Source organism: Aegilops tauschii, chromosome 7 (genome assembly GCF_002575655.3).
Source record: "Aegilops tauschii subsp. strangulata cultivar AL8/78 chromosome 7, Aet v6.0, whole genome shotgun sequence".
NCBI lineage: Eukaryota > Viridiplantae > Streptophyta > Magnoliopsida > Poales > Poaceae > Aegilops > Aegilops tauschii.
The window spans coordinates 600,130,454-600,148,046 of record NC_053041.3 but is presented as its reverse complement, the minus strand read 5'-3'; the positions used below and the strand labels follow the sequence as shown (position 1 = coordinate 600,148,046).

Below are 17,593 nucleotides of genomic sequence, written 5' to 3'. Positions count from 1 at the left end.
AGCGATAAAGATCGATATATAGGACGATGGTATTTGGACACCGAAAGTGTTTCGGGATGTACTGGGCACCCCCCCCCCCCCCCGCGCGCGCGCAAGTTATGGGCTTAATGGGCCAAAGGGAGGGACAGACCAGCCCACTAGGGGGCTGGTGCGCCCCTCCACTTGTTTGGACAGCCCTAGGGAAGGAAAAGGGGGAGGGCTAGCCCCTCATGCCTTTCCCTCTCATGGGAGAAAGGAAGGGAGGGGCGCCACCCTCCCCTGCCTTTCCCCGCACTCGAAATAAAGAAAGAAGGGGGCGCGGCTTGGGAGGGACCCCAAGTAGGATTCCTCCTACTTGGGCACCTCCTTCGGCTGCTCCTCCCTCCCTCCCACCTATATATATGTGGGAGGGGGGCGCCTAGCACACACCAGACAATTGCCTAGCCGTGTGCGGCGCTCCCCCTCCACCGTTTACACCCCCGGTCATATTTTCGTAGTGCTTAGGCGAAGCCCTGCGGAGATCACTTCACCATTACCATCACCACACCGTCAGCTGACAGAACTCATCTACTACCTCGACGTCTTGCTGGATCAAGAAGGCGAGGGACGTCACCGAGCTGAACGTGTGCAGAACGCGGAGGTGTCGTGCATTCAGTACTTGATCAGTTGAAGCGCAAAGAAGTTCGACTACATCAACCACATTGTGAAACGCTTCCACTTACGGTCTACGAGGGTACGTAGACACACGCTCCCCCTCGTTGTTATGCATCTCCATGGATAGATCATTGTGTGTGTAGAATTTTTTTTGTTTTCCATGCAACGATTTCCAACATTCCCGGCTATCATCGACAAGGTCAAGCCGGCTCCGGTATAAGAGCAGCGACAGCGGCACATCGGCGGCTCATTCTGACGACGGTAGTGGTCGTTCGGTGGTCTCGGAATCTCGACGTAGTTTTTATTATGTTTGAGATGCTTTGTACTTCCGGTGAACTTTGATAATAGATTTGGATCATTTTCACACAAAAAATAAATAAAATGTCAGTTGATTATGATATGCAATTACAAAAATAGAATTTTAGGAGTACCATGGAGCATTGCTGATCAGAACTAGCCAAAATAAAACGTTTTTGTTGTCCCTGTATGCAAGCATTCTATAGTACGGTGGAGGGCAACTACCCCCAAGAAATGGAATTGTTGCCTCCAGCCAAAGGGACGAAAATAATGTAATATATGCAGATATATGTTTTGTTTAATAGATTAAAACATTTTACCTGCCTCGCTACTCAAGATCTGCATGAGCATTCCCATGGTAGGCCTGAATGCTGTTAACTGTGTGCTTCATTCTATAAAAATGGAGTAGGGGCAAACCCCTTTCATTACAGAAAAAAAAAAAAGCATTCCCATGGTTCGCAACTCTCATACATGTGAGGAGTGATTGAATATGCACCAAAATCTGAATATACAAAAATCAAAGATATTCTATGGGGAGAGATGTGAGATGCAAGCCAAGACCATCAAAATGTCCATTTGATTTATTAACCAAGCACCCAAGCTACAGTTCTGTCCTACATTCAATCGCAGAAATCAAACTGGGTAAAAATATTAGAAAGTCAAAATTACTTGCCATATCCGAACTTGTACGCAACATAGTTTGGATCCCAACTCTCTGTTTTCACAATGAAAGAAAAAAAAGTGACATGGAGATTTGCATTCAATCTTGCAAACCCTCAATCTTCATGAATGATAAACAGATAAACTAAATCCGCAATGGCAAGAAGATCACCTGGTGGCCATGGCGTGGCTGTGACTAATGCATTCTAGGCTAGGAAAAGAATTATTCTATTTGTGAGGAGGTTGAAGCATGAATTCAATATGATATTAGAGTTAAGAGGTCTTGAATTCAAGACCTTGCCACCGTAGTATTAAATGAAACAATTCTGCGGCCTATATCCTATTTTTTTAATAATAAAATAATGATCCAGTTATTCTAAAACTGGTAAAGGTAACTTGGAATGTTGAAAAATGGAAAGGACGCTATGAGTAACAGCGTCCAAGCTGGCCGCTAGCGTGAACCACGTCCAGGTCTGGACGCTAGTATTATCAGCGTCCAATGCATGGTTCAACTAGAACGAAAGAGCACGAACAATGACCGGCAAAAACTGCATGCGTGATAACCCTAAAGATGGCACGAGCAACAAAAATTAAGAAGAGACGACACACTTGGCTGGACCCCGCAAGCCAGCAAGACGTTTCGGTCCCTCCATGCGGTACCCTGGCAATGAGTAAGTCAGATTCTTAGGAGTTGGATATGGTTGTAAGGGCATATCCAACGTGAACCACTAAACCGCTTGCAATTGTTAGGATCGAGTAGTACGGACGTGTTTTGTCATCCAATGCGATACTCCATCGGTCTGTGGATTGGTTTGGATGTCTGTTTCCCCATAAACCGGAGGCAAACTAGGGGGTCTTGCGGGCGTCTGGACCGATGTCACGTACGCATCCTACAACCCGGTCCCATTCAAAAACCATCCCGTGTGAAACTGTTACTTACATTCATGTCGGCCAACGCAGTTACAGAGCAGACTTGACGGTCTAGTATTGATGCCTGTCAGAGGGACGCGACCGGACGAGCACGCGACATTGATTCAATGCAGACATGGCAACTGAGAAGCCTACTCCGGCCGCTGCGTCGCATTGAAGCTGGCATCCAATCCCTTCGCCTGGCCTTGATGCCTATTTAAGTAGGAATTGGATGTCGTCCAACCCTATTCGCTCCTCACTGCTCTGGCACTGTCCACACTCTTCGCACCTCACTGCTCCGGTGACGTCCACTACTCTCCGATCCTCCCTGCTCCCACCCTCCTCGCTCCTTGCTGCTCCAGCGTCGAGGACATCGTCGTACCATGCCCAAATCGTGGTTCTCCATGCCATCAGGCGGCGATGGTGGCTTCGGATCTTCCTCTGGATCATGGCGCCGCCGCCATTGCTCTCCGAGGTCGTCTTCCTCAATGGCCGCCGGTGACGAGGACCAGGCTGCGACCAGGCAAGCCTGTCACACCCCGCACTCTTCCGCCACTAGAAGGACTACTCCAACTCCGACGACGGCCCGACCGGCCAGCGCTGCCACACGTACGAGGTTAGCATTCCCTACAAGTTAACCTCCTAGTTCTTTTAAGTTTTTAGTTAATGGAAGAAATATCATTCGTTTTATGTAAATTATGTCTGAACTTTACTGAATCCGTGTGGTTTATTCAAAAAAATTGAAGTGAATGCAACCACGGTTGGATGGCCCGCTCCCTCATCATTTTCCGAGGTCTGGTATAGACGAGTTCGTGAACAGATACGTGTCCGTTTTGGGGCAGTATTGGAGATATCGTAAGTGAACTATGTTGTTCATGTGGATATAAGTAGTGTCTCTCTTATTCATATTGTTTATCCGAAGGGGTCACGAAACAAACTGAATTGGGACCTGATACTTCCCCTCTGGTATTTCCCCTCTGTAATCTGACCTAACACTTGAGTGATTAGAGAGAGAGAGGGAGAGAGAGAGAGAGAGAGAGCGCAGTAATCCCCTGTATTTGATGGAGTAGTGGCTGGGTTTGTTGTAACATGGGAGCGATGATTGCATGGGAACTAGATTTTGCACCTCACAGAATTTCCATATACCAGTTGGAAACCACTCAGTTCAATTCAACTAGAGCACTAGCCGAGCCACATAACTGGACGCCATTTCTGCTGCCTACGCCTTCATCAATTTTTGTTTTTTCTTACGAAATCATTAATTGAGGAATACTCATTCTCTGCCCTCCCCATGTTGCAACAAATGGCGCAGTGCACGCACGCGACTTGTCGCAACCTCGGATTTTTTTTCCTTTCTGGTAGATCCTTTATTCAAAATGTTTTATTTTCTAAGACATGCGTCCAAATCTCGAACTATTTTCATCATTAGATCCCATGTTGATAGGTTTTGACGAACTTGTTTTTTTCGAAGAAAAAAAACAAAAAATAAGGGGCAAAAAAACCGTGCCTCTCACGAAAAAAACACGTTTTTTCCGTTTTCGAGAGGAACGGCCGTGCCTCTCATAGAAGCAAAACCGTACCTCTCATGAAAGGGAAAAAACAAAATGCATTTTCTTTTCATTTTCGAGACGTAAGGTTGTGCCTCTGCAGAAGGAAAAAAATGAAAACACGTTTTTTTTTCGTTTCTGAGAAGCAGGGTTGTGCCTCTTGCGGAAGAAAAAAAGAACACATTTTTTTCGTTTCCGAGAGGCATGGCCATACCTCTCGTGGAAACAAAACCATGCATCTCACGAAAGAAAAAAACGCATTTTTCACGCAAAAATATTCATAATTATTTTTGTCTGAAAGCTAAGGAAGACAGGTGAAAAACCAAAAGGCCAAAAAAATGAGGGGATCCCGTCTGAAAAGCCGAAAACACGTGCGAAAAAATAAAATAAAATAATCCGAATGAAGCGCCCAGAAAGCGACACGTGGCGCTCCTCAGCTAGTTGCTCCCTTTTTCTTTGATACGATTTCATGTGCTTCCTTCTAATAATAGGCTGCATTTGTACGGGAGTAATGCGCTCCTATTGTCTAGCGAGTTTTAGATGGCCTCCATGAGTTTTCTTTTTTTATCGCCTCCATGAGTTTCCCTTTTTCTTGGGTCGCTTTCATCAATTTCCTTCTAATAATGAGCTGCATGTGGGCTGGGAGCTGCATTTGGTTGGCAATTCTCTGGCGATGGAATACTGTAATGAACGCACGAATCGGAAGGGCTACGCTCAGGAAAGAAAACATGATGTTGGAGTCACTGACGTGGCAGGATGGCTAAGATAGATAGGCCACATGTCAAAAGATGAGATGGTTCAAGAGAAATCAGCTAGTGGGGGTCTTCTATTTAGATATAGTAAATTTTGATACGGATGGAGTAGTTCAGAACTTAACGCAGAGCAGTGCCACTGGTCACCAGACTGGTGGCAGAGGGAGCAGTACCACTTCTGGAGTTTCAGTTATCCAAACTTATGCACCTCTTATTTTCTACTCTTCTTATTCAGGTCAAGCCGCTAGTACACAAACTGATTGGAATCCAATGATGAGCACGGCATATAAATATATCAGAAGAAAGATAACAAAGATGAGCATGACATATAAACAGATCAGTAGAAAGATAGATGAAAACATGTGCATGTGAAAACATCGATTTGGACCAAGGTGTATATATTACAACATGCTTGTTTGAAGCTTGCTGAGTTGCCTTTCCTGTTTTCTTCCAATCTTCATCAGGCCCCGTTCTCAGGCAGTATAAGATTCAGGCCGAACACAACATAACTTTAGTAACATCATCCAAGGTTTGTATGTAAAAAGTTGACTACAAAGTAAAACCATCTCAAGATTCAACAGGACGTACACTTCCAAAATGGTCAAACCAAAACTTTCTTATGTTTGCGGAATAGTTGCATCCGCCAAAGAATAAACATTACGTTGGCAAAAAAATAAGGACCATCTTTGGTACACAGTTAAGTTAGATCTGCATCACGAATCACATCTCTACTCCTGATGTCTCAGTTGGTAGTCCGCGTTCCGGATTTTATTTTCGTCCCATCTAATATGGTCTTTTTTTGGTACCTACTCCCACCTCGCGCTCAGCCGCAATGAACCAAGAAAAACCCTCCAGCCGAATCCCCCACCCGCCCCCACGCGCCTAACCTCCCGTCGCACCCAAGACAAAGGAAAGAAAAAAATCTACGAAAATTAACCAGCGAAAAAAACCGGCGAAAATTAACCAGCGAAAAAAAAACCGCGACAAGATCGTGCGTGCGTACGAGCGAGGCCTCATGCCCTCGAGCGCCTATTGACGCACGCCCTAGATCAGATCCCGCCGACGACTGCCCCTCCTCACCGTCCTCCCGCCGCCCCTCTCCTTCGATCTGATCTCCTTCGCGCCCCGCCGTCGCCGGCGACTCCTCGGCGCCTCGTCGTCGCCGTCACATCAGACGCCGGCCACTCCTCCGCGGCCTCACGCTGTCGTCCTCTCCTTCGCAAGGAACACCCGACCCTTCCTCCACGGCCTTGTGACGCCGACCACTCCTTCGTGACCTCACGCCACCCTCCTCTCCCTCCTTCCTTCGTCCAAGGCCAGGACTTCCCCTCCCTGACCCGATCTGACGGAGAGAGGGCCAAGCCTTGCCACTCCGGTGGTCACTTTGGCCAAATCCGGTCGGGGAAGCCACCGTAGAGACTGAACGTCGGCGCAGCAGCAGCAGTCCTTGCGACGGTGGGTGCCGGAGCTCGTCAAGCAACTCGCCGTCGGCGGCCATGACCACCTCATTCCCTGCCGTGCGTCTCCGTCAACTACTGTGGCATTGACGACAGCGAGCTAGGAGCCTACGAGGTAGACGCCCTGCTGACTGTGTCGTCAAGGCCTCCACATGGCTCCTCTTGCGGCAGACTGCTGGTTGTTTGTCATGTCCTTGATCACCCTAATTTAATCCAAGTCAGGGTAGTCTCTTGCATTAAGCCATCTGGCACTGCTCTGCAATTTCTCGAGAGAACATTGTGGAGAACCTAACTCATGGATGGTTGGTTCAGTTTTTGGGATGAATTGATGACAAGGAGAGCACGTTGGAAATAGTGGAAGTGGAGACGGGAGAGGATGATCGGGATCAAGTACATCACAATCATCGGCATCATGTGGCTCTCACCAACGCAATTCAGGTTTGATAATTGGTGAGATATACCATGCCGTGGTTTATACTCTTACTACTTGTTATCAATTCACTTGGCCGGGTGAAACCCCATGCAAGATTATCACTTTCCCTTGTTCAATAATTTCTGGATTGGTCACAGAATCTTGTTTGGTTTGGTCTTTGGTTCTGTGATTAGATGAGGGTGGGTGCCATGGTCGTCTATGCTGGGCTTCTGCACGATCACATCTTCCACATGTTCGGTGCTGGAGTGGCTGATCTTGTGGAAGGGTTACGTTTTCCTCTTCTCATGGATTTTGACCATTGTTTTAGAGGGATTCGGATAATGGTTCTGTGATTTAAATTATGATGGCCTGCATCATGCCTCCCTATATTTAAGGCAAATGATAATGGAAGTACACCTTCATGAACAAGCTAGCCGAGGTCTTGGAATTCCAACCTAGGTAAACAAGTGAACTCATTTAACGGTTTCCCCTTTTCTGGTGATGCAGGTATAGCTCATTCATTAAGGGCTACTCAGCTCTGTCTTTTTCTCTCTCTTTGGTGATTGGATTATATGCTACTCTGTGTTGAAGGATCTGTTCATGCTAAATTTAACAAATCTTGTCATGTTTTCATAAATTATCTATTTGATCACTCTGCGTGGAACAGTAAACATTTGTAGCATGATCAGGGTTTGATTATTTTTATCAGTGCACATAACTTCAGAATATAAACCAATGGGGCTATCTTGTTCGTCTTTCTACTTATGTATGTATACATATGGGATGCTTTGTTAGTTCTGTTGTGCAAATAATCATTCTTTGTGTTGATGAGCTATGATAATGGCTCCCCAAATTACAATACTTGCTAAACGTACACTTTGTTGCGATGAAATCCTATTTATAAACAGTATATTTTCCTAATGGATTGTGATTAAACTTTGTTGCTTTTACCCACTTTGGTGCTGCTTCAGTGTATCTGTACTAAATCGTAAAATAAGATGATTGTATATTTTGCTTTATAGTACACCGGTTCATGAGAAGAATGCTGAGAAGATTCAGCTTGCTGTGCTAAATGTCATTCTGGCTTGACTCGATAATATCGTGGTAACATGGTGGAATATTTTATTTTTTATTGTAACAAACTGTAGTCAAATTCATCAGATATATATACTTCCAGGATCGGAGGAACAAGTAGTTTTAGCCTTCTGTTTTCGAATTCTTAGTTTAACATCTCTGTACTTGTTGAAGCTGTTATCTCCAACTCTACATGAGCATAGTGATATGCAGTATAGAACATCTCCATTTTTTTCTTCTTTGGTGAGCATGGAATATCCAAATTGACCTCTAGAGATAGATAAGTTGGTAGGGTAACGTTCACTAGCTTTTTTTAGGATCAAAATTGATGTATTAATTTTCTTATCAAAGGATGATTAACGGAATCGTGGTATTGCGGCCAAAATATACTCTCTTCAGTTTGTTGGTAATGAGCAAAATGTAGTCCTACTGGTAATGGGCTTTGGATTTGTGCGTGAAATACATTGTTGCATGCATGTTTCCTAAGTGAAAAATGTAATGGTTCTGAATATAGCTGGAGATGAATTATTTGCAGCATCCAAACAACAACAGTGGCATGGATACAGTTAACAGTACTAGCAATTGATGATATTGTCATAGCAATTTTAATTTGGAAAAAAAATGTGCGAGATTAGTCTTTTCTTTTCTTTCATGCAATGAAGAGAGTACAAAGTATACTACAATTTTTTGTAACCCACACAATGATTCAAGAAGCAGGGCCAAACAGGACCAATGAAGACGCGTACAGTACTGTTCTTCATGATATGATGTTAATTTTTCCCCACAAATGAATTTAATATTTAATTCTTTGTGAGACAACTACTAAAATGAAGTAGTTTATAGGTTTGAAAATTCCATGTATTGTGCATATTTTTATGTGCGTACTTGACTCAGATGCAAGCTATTCGCAGTACGTATATTCTGAAAGAAAACATGACGTAGCTGCTGAATGCTCTCTGAAACGTAGCATATTTTTTAAAATACTCTATTTGCTTTGAATGAGGTTGCCTTTTGCTTTAAACAATTAACTGCATTCTGAAATACTTTTAAATTTGGCTAAGATTAAGAGATCTAGCAAATGAGTCCAAGTCTCAAAACCAGGTGCATCTTGAGTATTTCTTCTCCACGGCGGGTGGTCCATCTCCATCGTGGAGTGTTGCTAGATCAACAACATCTGGTCTATTTGAATGGCACATTACTGTTCCGAGTCTCCAAGAACCAGGTACATCTCTCTTGCCTTAGCCTCTTCTGATTATCCTTCCTGTTATTATGTAGGAAGCAGATTACCAACTTTCCAAGCTCTATATTCAGCCTTCCTTTCTCATTGCTCATACAAGTTCAATATATGAACATGCTTGTTACACTTAGTTCTTCCAGTTTCTTGAGATAACCATGTCTCAATTTTTTGAACAGCTACAGTACCTATACAGTAAGAATCGAACTGCAAAGGAGCTGATCCCTCTGTTGTTTCATGACTCCCTTATGCCCTTGCGAGGAGCGGCCACCATTGGGCAGGGACAGAGCCGTTGAGCGCCCTTGCTCGGTGGTCCACCACCCTTCTCGCCTCCCGTTCGACGCCTCTTCTCCACACCCCTTCGTTCGATGTGCTTCGACTCATGATGTACCAGAGTGGAGTCAGTATAGATATCAGAGGTGCACATGGGGTCCTCTTTAGTTTTTTTCCTTAATTGTTAACCATCTCCAATTTTATGTCAACTCTACTTATTCCAGTTTCATAGTTGGAGGTATCAATGCAATGCTTTCTATGTATAGATAATACATCAATTTATATCTATCGCCCTGAAGAAAATGTACATTGCTGATACAAATAATCTTTATTTAGTTTACAAACATGTAATGAAATCTACACTACGAATAAGAAGACTGAAGTATAGGACGCGCTCAGGGGTGTGCGGCAGCCCATGGCGGGCAAGGCGTGCTGCAGTGGGGTTATGGCAGCATTATGGTCATGAGACAGCTAGCATGCTCATTGGTATAAATTAGTTACCCTCATGTGGGCTTATTTTTTATTCTAAGTATTAACATGCCTTCAAAATAATTCTGTAATAGGTATATAATTGCAGGTTGTTGTGTGAGCTGCACCTAAACTGAGAACTGAAACTGCAATGAATTACTTGAAACTTGGTGTCTTTATATTTGCCCCATTTGTTGAGGTTCAGTTTCACTAAAATGGACAGACCATGAGCTCCTTTAGGAACTTGTTGGGAAATGTCGCTTGTGTGGAGAGGCTGGAAATACGAAGACAATTATGTGTTTGATTATTTTGAAGCTATTTAACATATTAGTGGTGTCAACGAGGGTAAGTCCAGGTTCCACATGTCAAGCTATATCAGTTTTTTCGCAAAGAAATTTCTCTTTATACAACAAGACAATACTTATTTGTGATTTTGCATGCCGTCGTGGAATTCTAGCGAACATGTCAATTTGTTCGTGATTTCGGACGCACAGTATTTGGGTCCCATGCACGAGGAGACGTTGATAAGTTACTTCAGATATACATATGGACCGAACTAAATATGTATTTAGAGATTATAAAAGTGTGTGTTGTTTTGCAATAGTTTTAACCCACTCAACTGTATTATAAATGTGCAAAAAAAATCTGGCCCGGTGGCAAAGCAGAGTATTTAGCTAGGTGAGCTATAGACCAGGAGCTGGTGGGCGGCAGGGCAAGCACGCCGCTTCTCCTCTCTGTCTTCAGAGAGGCGCGTGCGTCGAAAAATGAACATATCTGAGCCACGCGCCTTGCTTCTACTGGTTTCTATAGAGATTGGCTCGCTTAGATTTTAGACTAGGCGGTTGCTGTCGAGGTCGCCAAGGTGATCCTACAGCACTGCAATGGGGATTGTTCATGATTCTATCTGGACAAGCGGTGGTGGTGATTGGCTGGGTGGTGGTGTTGCCTTGGGGAGAGACAAAGTGAAGGTAAAAGCAAGCAAGATCCGATGGTGCTGCCGTGAGGATAGCCAAAGTCAAGACGTAGACTACGGACTCGTCGCAACGAACCTGGACGCTACGAGCCTGATTCATGGACCAATGGAGGGTCTTGACGCTGTTAAGGTTCGGATAGGATGAATGTGGGAGGTGACGTGCTTGGTTGAGTGCCCCTGGAAGATTGTGTCCTCCCCGTGGATCTGTCTGTGGCCATCGTAGAGGAGATTGTGGCCCTTCTCCGACGAGCAAGAACAATGTAGGCGGCAGCAGGAGGTAGGGGTGGATGCGGGGATGGATGTTGATGGTTGCTCGAGGTTGCGGTGTGGAAAGTCAAGAGCACGAAGTCGAAATCGGATAGGAGTTTGAGTTCTTGTTGGCCGTGGCTGGCTCCCCACTTTAGTGATGTATTTTTTTCAGTTTGTTGAACCTAGAGTGCCATTCGCAACATGTTTCAGGTGACCCAGAAGTTCCCTTTCATCAGCAGTTACAGAGCATTCAAAGTTCCGAGCTCTGTTGACGTCGCCAGCCTTGTGAAATGCCAACTGGTCGTCGCTTCTTTCGGTGGTAATTCTCGATTCTTTGCACCCTTACATGCAGATTCAGAGATGAGTGTCAAATTCTTCAGACAAGTTCTGAGACAGAGCAAGATCCTTACATACTGCTTGTGTGCAGCTGACGGGAAACACGTAGATGTTACTGGACTGCACTTACCCGGCGTGCTGGATGACATGTTTGCATACACAGGACCGCTCGGTGCGGTTTTCAGCAAGGACTTTGTGAGCCTGCACCTTTGGGCTCCTACAACACAGGTTTGGCTTCTAAAGACGACACATTTTACCATCTCAAGTGTCGCCTCCGGTTCTGTACTATTCCCGCTTATATATAAAATGTCCCCAATATATCTTGCCGGATGTGAGTGTGTGGTTCTTGGATGGTCCGCCGGCCCTGCTCTAGAGACAATGCAGCTCAAGGAGTCAAATGGTGTTTGGAGTGTTACTTGACCAAGAGAGTGGGAAAACCGATACTATTTATATGAAGTTGACGTGTATCATCCAACTAAGGCACAAATTCTGAAATGTTTAGCTGGTGACCTTTATGCTAGAGGGTATGTGGCTGTGCGTATTTCAGTTATGTAGTTCAGGGAGAGGAACTTTCAGCAGAAGAAAAAAGTTCAGGGAGAGGAAGAAACTAGCTTGTTGTTTATTTGATCAGCCTTTCTGCAAATGGAGCGCGGACCTGGTTGGTTGACATTAACAATGAAACATTGAAGCCAGCTTCCTGGGATGAATTGGCCGATGAGAAGCCAAAACTTGATTCCTGCTCTGACATAACCATCTACGAATTGCACATTCGTGATTTTAGGTAAATTGTGCTGCTTGATTTACACAACTAAAAATCTGGCGGGGTTTATGCATATTCATCTTTGGAACTTACCTATCTGTTTCCTGTGCTTTTCAATTACAGTGCCCATGATGGCACAGTGGACATTGACTCTCGTGGAGGATTTCGTGCATTTGCATACTAGGTCTTCAGAGTTGATTTACTAGATGTATTGCATTGCCTTTTTTCAACAGTATCTCATGTTGATTGCATTTTGGAACCTGTGGTACAGGCCTCAGCAGGAATGTTTGACTCATGTGCATTTGTTGCCAAGCTTTCATTTTGCTGGCGTTGACGACATTAAGAGCAACTGGAAATTTTTCGGTAAGGAAATATTTCTCTTTATAAAAGGTGGTAAGGCACTTTTGAGCTTTTGCTAGATGTCTATCATTTTTTTGTTGGATAGCAATGAGTGACAACTACTTATAAGTACTTGGTTTAAACTGCATCTCTTCATTTTCGTCTCATTTACTTCAGATTGACTTATTTGGTTATACGGAACTTCATTTACTCTGGCAGATGAGTGTGAACTAGCAACATTCCCTCCAGGATCAGATATGCAACAAGCAGCAGTAGTAGCTATTCAGGAAGAGGACCCTTTTAATTGGGGGTATTCATTTCACACTTCTTTTTCCCTCAAACATTCCAGATACTAATGTATCATGGTGGTGTTAATATCGGAAAGTTAATTATGTTCTTGCGAGTAAAATATTCTTACATATGGTCATATTTATGCTAAAGGTATGACTCTGTGCTTTGGAAGGTTCCAAAAGGAAGCTATGCAAGTGATTTTATCAGGAAAGAGATGCAAACGAAAGGAAGAGAGCCTCCCCCAAGCTCTGTCTAGGCGATGCACGGGCGACGGCCACCCTTCCTGTTATTGCCTCCATGGCTGACTACTCATCCCCAGTAACCGCCCCCCCCCCCCCCCCCCTCACGTGCGCCACACTCTGGGATTAAGGTCTGCTCCTTGGCTAGCATTTGCGCTGACCGATTCTCTGATTTCTCTCCACCGAAGAATCAAAGAAACAAGCAAGCTGATGTCTAACATATTTGTTTCGTAATAGTTGGAACTGGAAGAGGAAGCTCCAGTACAATTCAGATCTCTGCTCAAACCCTCAATATCTCATGCATACATAACTGCTTATTGTGTGAATATTAGACGTTACTTGTGCATCATCTTCACCCTTTCCTAATTCAATATCTGTAAAAGTAGGCAAAGCTTCCTGTTATTATGTGCTATAATATTTTTGAATTGCTGTCTAGAAAATACTTGGTCAGTTCTTCCGTAAGAAAGCTGAAGTTGGATATTAGGTGCTTTAACAAAGCTACTCCCTCCGTTCACTTTTATAAGTCATTTCAGACAACTCAAAATGAACTACTTTGCACATTGTCTGAAATGTCTTCAAGGCCTTATAAAAGTGAACAGAGGGAGTAATTCTTTTAAGCAATTACATTACCATTGTTAGATATATTATTCAGAGCTCACTAAAGTAGAAAGGTTCTGATGCTTTGACGGTACAGTTTCCTGAGCATGCTTCAACATCATTTGTTTCTGCATATCGTTAATCGTGGGCTTTTCATGATTTTTTTTCTGTTTTTAAAGATTGTCAAAGTACATGCTGCAAGATACTGTTGAGTTAATTAATTTCCTCGAGTTAAACAAAAATATGGAAACTGTCAAGGAGATGTCGAATGATGAATATATTCAGATACTAAGAGAGGTTCTAAAATGTGTTTTGGCAGGTTAGTCCTGATCGTGCTTATTTTTAAACCCGAAACATTCTTTATCATTGGAGGGTTCTCTATAATCCCATAATTGCGAAGTCAATTGCTTAATTTGATTGAGAGTACTTAAGTTAATGCACATGTTTATTTTTCTAGATCGTATCTTAACTGCTTGGACTCTTCATGTACACTAAATGTGAAACTCATTATGATTTGGAAGTGCCTGATAGCTTGTGCATAATTGATGTAGTTTATCAATCATGCAATTTGTTGTTAGCAACATGTACCAGATTTTGGTAATTTCCATTTCAATATTGTTTTTTGTTTTCATATATCCTAGATCATACTAAGATACTAAGAGATTCCTTACTGCATTAACATTGGCATCCATGGTTACTTCTCTGTATATATGAAAAATGTAGATAAAATGTACATCCTCTAGCTCTCATGCGTTTTAGTCTCTCTTTTCTCTTTATGCTGTATCACCAATGGTGCGCGCGCGAGAGAGAGGGAGGGAGGGAGCGATGGAGAGGGAGAGGGAGAGGGGTCTAAATGATTGTATCCGTACCAGTTTCATGTTTCCATGCATGTCACATAGAAAACAGTATCTTCATGTGGCATGTATCTAATGCATATACATGAGTTATATTATTTATCGTATCCACATACTAATATATTCATGATTTTTTTTTTTTGCATTGTAGAGTGCTAGCACGCTACATTGGAGAGAAAGTGTTGAGAGAATGCTTTGTTGGGATGATAGACATGAATAATCAATCCTGAATCATCATTCCAAGGTTAGATTTGTACTTCCTGCCCAGTTCTTTTTCACAAAGGACCAAGCCTCTTACTTTATCCATTTCTTAATTTTGTTCCTTCACAGAAAAACATTTTCTCATTTCAATCTTTCTCCATTTGGTATGAGTATGACACACGCTCTGAATTTTTTGACTATTCTTGGTTGATTAATGGTTGGTGTATTGCCTTCCACTTTGGATTATTCTAAATCTTCTTGCTTAGGCTATGTGTACCATTCTGTCATGTGCCACCATTGATCTGAGCAAAAATCAGTGTAGATGAACCGAGCTATTTTATTATAAGCTGTGTACAGAACTTCCAGGAAAGATAACCATGTAGTTATTGTTTTATGCCGTATATATTCAGATAGGTGAATTATCGCAAGTTAGTCCCGGTATGTTAATAGGATTGTGCCAACCTAGAGCCTTTTCAGATGGTGCCAACTCTGTTTGGGGTTTCCTTCTACCTAATCAAGGCTTAGCCCAGTTTGTCTTGTCCTTATCTCCTTTTCTGTCATAAATTCTTCATCTATTCAAGAAGCTCATTTTTGTTAGTTGGAACAACTGAAAAAATCATACTCCCCCCGTTCCTGTATATAAAGTCTAATTGTTTTTTCAAAAGTCAAACGAGTGCATGTTTGACCAAGTTTTTAGAAAATATATTGATATCCACTATACCAAATTTATATCATTCGATCCGTCATGAAAAGTAGTTTTATATTTTATCTACTAGGTTTTTCAGATGTTGATATTTTATTCTATAATCTTGGTCAAACATTCGAATGGTTGACTTGGAGGATATCAATACACCTTATTTTCTGGAATGGAGGGAGTATCATTCTTGGTGTGATGGACAAATAGAAAGAAAGGTCCGCAAAGAGTGCACTCACAAAAGCCATGTACTGTAGGCCATGAGTGATTACCTTGAAAGCTTTCTCATCGAGGCCATAGTTCCAAACTATACCATCCTTTAAGAAACATTCAATCAGAATTGGAGGAAATGCCATCCATTGGGGTTCTGAAGTTCTGAACTTTGATCTCTCTATTTGAATCGTTGTTATTATTTTGTCTGTAGGCCATGAGCAAATAATCTGGAGAGTGCCTAATGTTCCTCAACTTTTCTTATGTTCCAAATTCACTATAGTGTTGATCATCTTCAAAGAACAGAAAACGTATGACAGGATTAAGATTGTAATTTGTGCTCATATTTTTTTTCCAAAATTCACTGCTTGATTAATTTTGTTGTAGAAGCTTGAGAGAAAAAGATAGTAAATACATAGTAACTTTATATTGATTTAAGAGTAATAGCAACACACCTGCTTTTAACTATATATAAATATCTCTATATTGTTCTATACTATCCGTTAGCAAGCGAGCGTTTGAATTGCTGTTGATGTGCATTGTACCTGGGCTTGGCCACTTGGATCGTGAGACAAGATCGATCGACTAGATGCTTGTTTATTTGTGTTGTTCTTAATTTAACTTTGTGGAAGGCTGCGAGCCGAATGCGTCATCGACGAGGAGGTGAGTTTGGATTTGGACGGTGAAGATGAGAAGATAGTTGGGAAGGAAGAAGGTATAAAATCAACAATATCGTCTGGTGTGCGTGAGGATCCTAATGGTACATGTTTGACGTGATCGTTGCTAACCTAATAAGATATGCGGTGGCACGAGGTGGTGGCATAAATGGGGTGGTTGTGCTGCATGTCCAAGGCTGCACTAGGGAGGCGCGAGCGGTGCCTCCCGCAAGATTCCATTGGGGCGACGCATGGGCGGCAGCCACCCCCAAGACCCTGTTAGCACAATTTCATAATAATATACTTATACTGATTGTTGTGCAAAATAGAACGCTATTGTTTGTAGTTATATTAGTTTATTTCCTCTATATACAATGACATGTCTTATTGTGTGTCCAAGAGGAAGGAAAAATATATGTTTCTAGGTGTTAAGTGACTTACCTTTAAAAGGAATAACTCTAATAAGAAGTCCTGTTTTAGATGCCGAGTTGATGAAATTTGTTACCTAAGATATATGCGGTAATTTGATATGAACCCAAATATCTTGTTTTCCTTCAAATAAATTATCCCTGGAAATATTTGTTTTGAGTAAATATTTCTTTGTCGTAGGCATGTTGCAACCACTAACAAGTCCAGTCACCATCACATGTTTACTGCGTGGATTCCATATTTGTCACAATATTGGCATAATCGACATGGGTGAGTCATCTATAATCTACGAGATGGCCAAATGGATAAGATTATTTAACATGTTTACTGCATGGATTCCACAAGTGTCACAATATTGTTTGTACATGTGAAATTTAACATGTAACTCTTGCAACTATTTCAAGAGCCCGTGGCAACGCACGGACACTCTACTAGTAATTCCTAATGTTTCACTTCCAGAGTTTTCTGTAGCGCAAGTAAAAGCCAGACAGAACAGCAAAGTTGGTACAAGTTACTGCGGTAAGTTTCTTATAAGATGTTGGACAAACAGAACAGATGTTGCTACTATCAACTAAGTAAGGAGCCCCAGGCCCCAAGTTTCAGGATGCATGAATTGACAAGTTGTTTCAAAGAGAAACAAAATTCCGGAGGGAACAAACCTCCTTCCCAGCTAGCATATAGAAAATGACCAATGGTAGGCAATGGTGATACAAAAGAACTAGTACAGAACTCCAACTGGAGAAGAAGTATGCAGCACCATGTCGGAACTCGTCCTTCAGGATGCAATTGCCATGACAACCTTCTGAAGCCCTTTCATCAGAGGGTACTTCTGTTTCATGTAAATAAGAAAAACAATAGTTAACAGAACTAAAGAGGGCAAGAAGTTACTAAACTCGCATATAAATAATTGGTAATATTTGATGGAAAACATAATATTTGTTGTAAAAGAATTAAATGACTGACTATCCCAGAAAGACATATTTCCTTGAAATTTGTAGTATTCCATTATAAACAAATAACTGGTCACAGGTCAAGAGATTGATACCAAA

General features: G+C 42.4%; 3 long non-coding RNA genes across 3 annotated transcripts; all 3 read left to right on the top strand.

Annotated features, from left to right (window-relative positions):
• Nucleotides 1-6,083: 6,083 nt before the first annotated feature.
• LOC120968302 (uncharacterized) lies at nucleotides 6,084-8,532 on the top strand. Its single transcript, XR_005762686.3, has 4 exons — nucleotides 6,084-6,478; nucleotides 6,568-6,705; nucleotides 6,862-7,126; nucleotides 7,690-8,532. It is a non-coding gene; the product is annotated as an uncharacterized lncRNA (long non-coding RNA).
• Nucleotides 8,533-11,608: 3,076 nt separating this feature from the next.
• On the top strand, nucleotides 11,609-12,407 carry LOC109763096 (uncharacterized). Its single transcript, XR_006666563.2, has 3 exons — nucleotides 11,609-12,055; nucleotides 12,158-12,218; nucleotides 12,306-12,407. It is a non-coding gene; the product is annotated as an uncharacterized lncRNA (long non-coding RNA).
• Nucleotides 12,408-12,540: 133 nt separating this feature from the next.
• On the top strand, nucleotides 12,541-15,897 carry LOC141027843 (uncharacterized). The gene is made up of 2 exons (XR_012189819.1): nucleotides 12,541-12,683; nucleotides 12,815-15,897. It is a non-coding gene; the product is annotated as an uncharacterized lncRNA (long non-coding RNA).
• Nucleotides 15,898-17,593: the final 1,696 nt, after the last annotated feature.